The sequence below is a fragment of the Cricetulus griseus genome, chromosome 6, assembly GCF_003668045.3.
Source record: "Cricetulus griseus strain 17A/GY chromosome 6, alternate assembly CriGri-PICRH-1.0, whole genome shotgun sequence".
In the NCBI taxonomy this organism is placed as follows: domain Eukaryota; kingdom Metazoa; phylum Chordata; class Mammalia; order Rodentia; family Cricetidae; genus Cricetulus; species Cricetulus griseus.
Window position 1 is genome coordinate 123318189 of NC_048599.1, and position 6116 is coordinate 123324304.

At 40.5% G+C, this 6116-nt stretch overlaps 1 pseudogene; it reads right to left on the minus strand.

Annotated features, from left to right (window-relative positions):
- Positions 1 to 2901: 2901 nt before the first annotated feature.
- On the minus strand, positions 2902 to 3308 carry LOC100756191 (annotated as a pseudogene).
- Between the last annotated feature and the right edge of the window lie 2808 nt (positions 3309 to 6116).

Sequence of the window (6116 nt, forward strand, 5' to 3'; positions counted from 1 at the left end):
AATTAAAGGCATGTGCCACTTCCTCTATTATTCAATGCTATGCTAAGTTTTTTTTTTCTTCATTTTAAAGTCTAAAGTCCATTTCTGTTTGGGTCTCTGTGCTGACTCCAACTGCCTCATGAAGATTTTTACATTTATTGGCACAATAAGGAATATGAACTGTGACAGTGCAGAGGTGTGACGAAGTATGTATGCCTTCCACTTGTAAAAGTGGGTGTGCGATGGGTATCTTATTGAATTCAATTTCACACTTGTTGTTACAGTCTTCTAAATGGCAACTCCAGAGTCACACAAAACAAAATGTAGTAATTACGAAGACTTCCACAGTCTGTTGTGTAAGGATAACATTGAGTCTGAGTTTGAATCTGAACTTTATAGCTTGGACAAGTACATGGCCCAGCTGTAAGTACTTTAAACTCTCTGAGGCTCTAGCTACTTATGCCATGTGAAGTTGTTTTGAAGATTAAGTAGCATAAAGTATACATGTAATTTTATAATTGCCAACAGCATCAGAAGCAAAGGTAAAATTATAGGTAAAGGGTTGGAAAAGTGTCTCAACTGTTAAGGCTAGGCTCATAACCAAACTACAAGAGAAATTCTAAGTAAAAAACAGTGACTATGAGAAGCCACTGAAGTCCTCCTCCAAGAAGGGGCCATCTTGCTTGGAATCTGATATAGTCATCCATTCAGGGTGGCTTTCAACAAGCATTGAGCCTAGTGATACTGGCACTGACTGCCTTCAAGTGCTGTGCTCGCTGTCTCTGCTCCTGGGTGACAAGGAATGAGAAATGCCAAGAAGTTAAGGAAACCATGGGCATATGTGTTATGTTGCACAAGCAGAGCTGGAAAACCACTGCATAAGCCCTTCTGGTAATTGTCACACCTCCGGCAGCTCCCGTTAAGCAATGTCATAAAATTCCCAATACAAAATCTGTACTGAAAATGAATGCATGTCATGTAACACTTGAGGGGGGCTGGCTACAGAATAAAAATGTCACAAAAGAACAAAAACCAGTGTTGTAACACTGAGGTGGCTGGGCCTCATTCATCTGTGTGTAATTACAGGAGCCGGTGGCAAGTGATGAATGTTTCTTCATACTTGTTTTATGCTTCCCAGCTCTACTGATAGAAGCGCTTAAACAATGGTTGTTTCCCACAGCTGCTCTTCTGACTATCTTCACATGGCAGCTGTGAGGCCTGGAGCTGGGATGAAGCCCCTCTGAGTGCCGTTTCTGCTTTGGGCTGCTTTTTTGTCCTTTATACTAATTCTACTTCAGCCATATCAAAACCCTCTGCACCTCTGACTCAGCCAGACTGTGGTGGTGGGTTGTGATGGCTCTGAAAACCCAGCTGTATCACCACACCTCTGAAACCTTGGTAAGAGATATGACCTTTCTCGACCCACCTTCTCAAGTGCTATTTTTTTTTTAAAAAGTGCATTCATCTCATAGTTTTGTTGTAGAAACTACATGAGTCAATACAAGGGAATGTTAAGAATAGCTCCTAGGCCAGAGCAAGCATTCAGAAATTGCAGCCCAATGTTACTCTGCATGTCTTTTCTTGTGATTTCTTGTCTTTAGCAACATTACTTCTTCTACTTCCTTATTATAGTTCAAATGTACTTACCTTTCAGGGACAACTCCCTCAAACAGGGTTAACTATTTCCTTCCATGCATTCACACACGAATGACCCCATCACTATTGCATTGTTACTAATTACTCATTATTTTTTATTTTCCCATTTAGCCACCAGCTTTTCCCAACCAGAGGTTCTCAAACAATGTATGTTGAATGAATGAATGAGCAAGCCAATTACCCAATCAGCTATAGAATCAACTGTTATCTACCATATATAAATTGATAGACTCCTTAGTGATGCTCAGAAAATGTAAAAAAAAAAATAAATGCTATTTTGGATGAAATGTCAAGATGGAATGAGGAATTCAGTCATCCCCATCAACTACCACTTGTGTGCCTACTCAGTTTGCCTACTGTGTTGGGTGGAGCTAACTCAGCACTGTTGCCTTGAGGTTTGTATTTGGGATTTATTCATCAATAAAGGGATGATGCCAAGGTTTAAATATGAAGTGTTTTCCCCAAAAGCTTGAGTATTGAAGATCTGGTTCCTGATACAGCTATCTTCAGAGCAGGGTGTTTGGGGAAGTGATTGGATCAGGTGATGGATCTTTTGATGGAGTCCTAGCAAGATTGCAGTATTTGTGAGTGGGTCTAGGAGGTCAATGGGGATGCATGCTGAAAGAGACAACTCGTCCTCATTCATTTCTTTTCATTCTCAGCTTCCATCAGATGAGCAGACTCCTCTGCCACATGATACTCTCTCCCTGGGGAGAGGGAGCACAATGGAGCTCCCTCCCACAACAATGGAGCACACAGACTGGATTAAAATCCCTGAAGCAATGAGCTTTACTGACCTTTCTTCTTTTATGTCGCTTGTATCAGGCATTCACTCAGAGTGATGAAACATTTGACTGAAACAGTTGGAAAATGCAAACAGTGAAGAGGCTAGTGTGTATTTTGGAGAATGTATATTGCCATTTTTAGCCTTTCCATGGCTGTCTGATTTGCTAGGCACCATTCCACACCTGTGTTTCCTCTTTCTACATTGACATATGGTGTGTTCTTGAACAGAAAAGGTCCCATTCACAGGAGGTTGGGTGAATGAACTTACCTGTTCACCTACTGCTACAGCTGAATATGCACTGAACTGGTCCTGGCCTCAAATATATTGATCCAAAACCATCCTATATGACAACACAGTTGAAGAAAATTCTTTAATCATCAATAGCATAAGTAGGTTAGATGTCATGGGCAAGTCTTAGCATTTTTTTTTCAGCTTTTGTGGTTTTATTTAAACACAAATAAAACATGCACACCAGCCATCTACTCATTTTCTTCGAAGTGAAGCCTGGCATTGGGACTGGTGATTCTGATGGCCTGTGTGCTGCTCTTTCTATGATGGCTTTTCAGTTCCTGGAGGAAATGTTGTGCGCAATCTCAGCGCAGTAAGATTTGTTGCACATCAGCAGCACTTCCAGCTCCTTGACATTGTAAACCAGAAACTTCCGGAAGCCTCTAGGCAGCATGTGCTTGGTTTTCTTGTTGCTCCCATAACCAGTGTTGGGCATCAGGATCTGGCCCTTGAATCTTCTCTGAACCCTGTTGTCAATACCTCAGGGTTTCTGCCAGTTTCTCTTAATTATGACATATCGGTCTGACTGGTTCTAGATGAATTTCTTGGTCCTCTTTTTGACTATCTTGGGCTTCATCAGAGGGCAGAGGGCAGCCATGATGCCGCAAAAGAGATGGCAGCCACCTTCCAAGTAGTGCCGAGGAAAAAGGAAGGGGCCAAGTCATAGCACTTTTGTCTCACTTTTTACTTGTTAACTAGTTATAATCTGCTGTAGACACCTGATTTTTGATAAAGAAGACAGAAATGCATCCTGGAAAAAAGACAGTATCTTCAAAAAATTGTACTTGTCAAACTGGATGGCTTCATGCAGAAGAACCCAAATAAATGCATACTTATTACCCCAAACAAAACCTAAATAAAAACAGATCAAAGGCCCTCAATGTAACACTAGATACACTGAACCTCATAGAAGAGAAAGTGGAGAATAGTTTTGAAGTTATTGACACATGACCTAAGATCAACAATTAATAAATGGAACCTTGTGATACTGAAAAGCTTGTGCATGGCAAATGACACGATCATTTGAACAAAGTGGCAACATTCAGAATGGGAAAAGATTTTTTTCACTAGCTGCAAATTGGATAGAGGACTAACATCCAAAATATACAAAGAACTAAACAAACAAACAAACCCAAGATATTATGAAAAATAACTCAATTAAAATGGGGTACAGATCTAAACAGAAAATTCTCAAAGGAGGAAACTCAAATGGCTGAGAAACACTTAAAGAAATGGTCAACATCCTTAGTCATCAGGGAAATGCAAATCAAAACTGCTTTGAGATTTCATCTTATACCCTTTTTGAATGGCTAGGATCATTCAAAATGTAACAACTCATAGTGGTAAGGATGTGGATTAAAGGGAACACTCACCCATTATTTCTGGAACTGCAAACTTAACATAACCACTATGGAAATCAGTGTGACAGTTCCTCAGAAATCTGAGAATTGATCTATCTCAAGATCTGGTGAAACCACTCTTGGGCATATATCCAAAAGATGCTTCATCCTACCACAAAGACACTTGCTCAACCATGTTTATTACAGAATCATTATATTCATTGCTCTACTCATAATAGCCAGAAATTGGAAACTACCTTGATGGGGGATGTCCTTCTGTATGCTGTGAATATATGTTTTTCTTATTGGTTGATAAATAAAGTTGTTTCAGCCAATGGACAGGCAGTATTTAGTCAGGTGGGAAATCCAAACAAGGATAAAGAAAGGTACTAGGCAGAGTCAGGGAGATGCCACATAGCTGTCAAGGAAGGAAAAGACTTGGGAATCACTGGTAAGCCAAAACCATGTGGAGATACACAGATTAATAGAAATTGGTTAATAATTAATATATAGCTAGCCAATAAGAATCCTGAGCCATCAGCCAAATAGTTTATAATTAATGTTAGTTTCTGTGCTTTTTTTGGGGGACTAAACAGCGCTGCAGGACTAGGCAGGACAGAAACTTCCATCTAACAACCTAGATATCTCACAAATGATGAATGGATAAAGAAAATGTGGTACATATACACAATAGAATATTAGCTACAAAATTGAAATGATGAAATTCACAGGTGAATGGATAGAACTAGAAAAAAGTCATGCTGAGTGAGGTAACCCAGATGCCCCAAAATTATGGTGTGTATTTGCATATATGTGGATATTATCTGCTAAGTCAATAATTACCCAGCTACAATTCACAGAAACAGACAGGTTAGGTTTAGAGCAAGGGACTGGGGGTATAGATAGATCTTACTAAGAAAGTGAAATAGAATAGATGGTCCCCTGGAGAAGTGGAAAGGGGCAAGAAATCCTGAGAAAATTGGGGAGCAGACTAGGAGAATGAGAAGGGGAGAAGAGGAGGGGTGAGGAGGACATGATGGGGCAGTTGAGGGAAGAACAGAAGAGAGCAAGATAAGAGATAATATAATAGAGGAATATATTATAGATTTAAAGAGAAATCAGGCACTAGGGAAATGTCTGGAGAGCTACAAAGAAGACACTAACTAAAAATCTAAGCAACAGAGGAGAGGCTACCTTAATGCCCTCTCCTGATAATGAGATTGATGACTAATTCATATGCCATCGTATAGCCTTCATCCAACAGCTGGTGGAAGTAGAAGCAGACACCCACAGCTAACTGAACTGGAATTCAGTTGCAGAGAAGGAGGACTGATGAGCAAAGGGGTCCACACCAGGCTGGTGAAACCCACAGAAACAGCTGACCTGAACAAGGGAGAGCTCTTGATCCCCAGACTGATACCTGGGAAACCACATGGGACAGATCCAGACCCCAGGAACATGGGTTTCAGTGAGGAAACCTCGGGAATCTACGGGACCTCATGTAGTAGTTCAATACTTATTCCTAGCATAGGAATGGACTTTGGGAGCCCATCCCACATGGGGGGGGGATACTCCCTGAGCCTAGACACAAGGCTATTGGCCTAGGCCCTATCCCAAAGAATTAGACCGACTTTGAAGACCCCCCCCATGGAAGGCCTCACCTTCCTTGGGAGCAGAAAGGGTATGGGATAGGTAGGGTATTGGTTGCAAGGGCAGGGGAGGAGGGGAGAGGAAGGGACCTGGGATTGACATGTAAAATAATTTTCTTTCTAATAAAAATAAGTAAAAATTAAATTAAAAAGAATAGATAGTTATGAATGGATGGGGAGTGAGGACTGGAATGGGGAGGATCAAGTGAGAAGGGGAAAAAAAAGAGGGAAAATATGGGGAGAGATAGTTAAAACTAAGGGATAGTATGGAAACAATACAGTAGATGCTTCCTAAAATATACTTATACATGAAGATGATCTAAATGAATTTGCCAAGTAATGGAGTAGACAGAGCCTCAACTGGATATCTCTTGTCACCAAATGAAATTTCTAGTATCTGAAATGAGTTATCTCTAA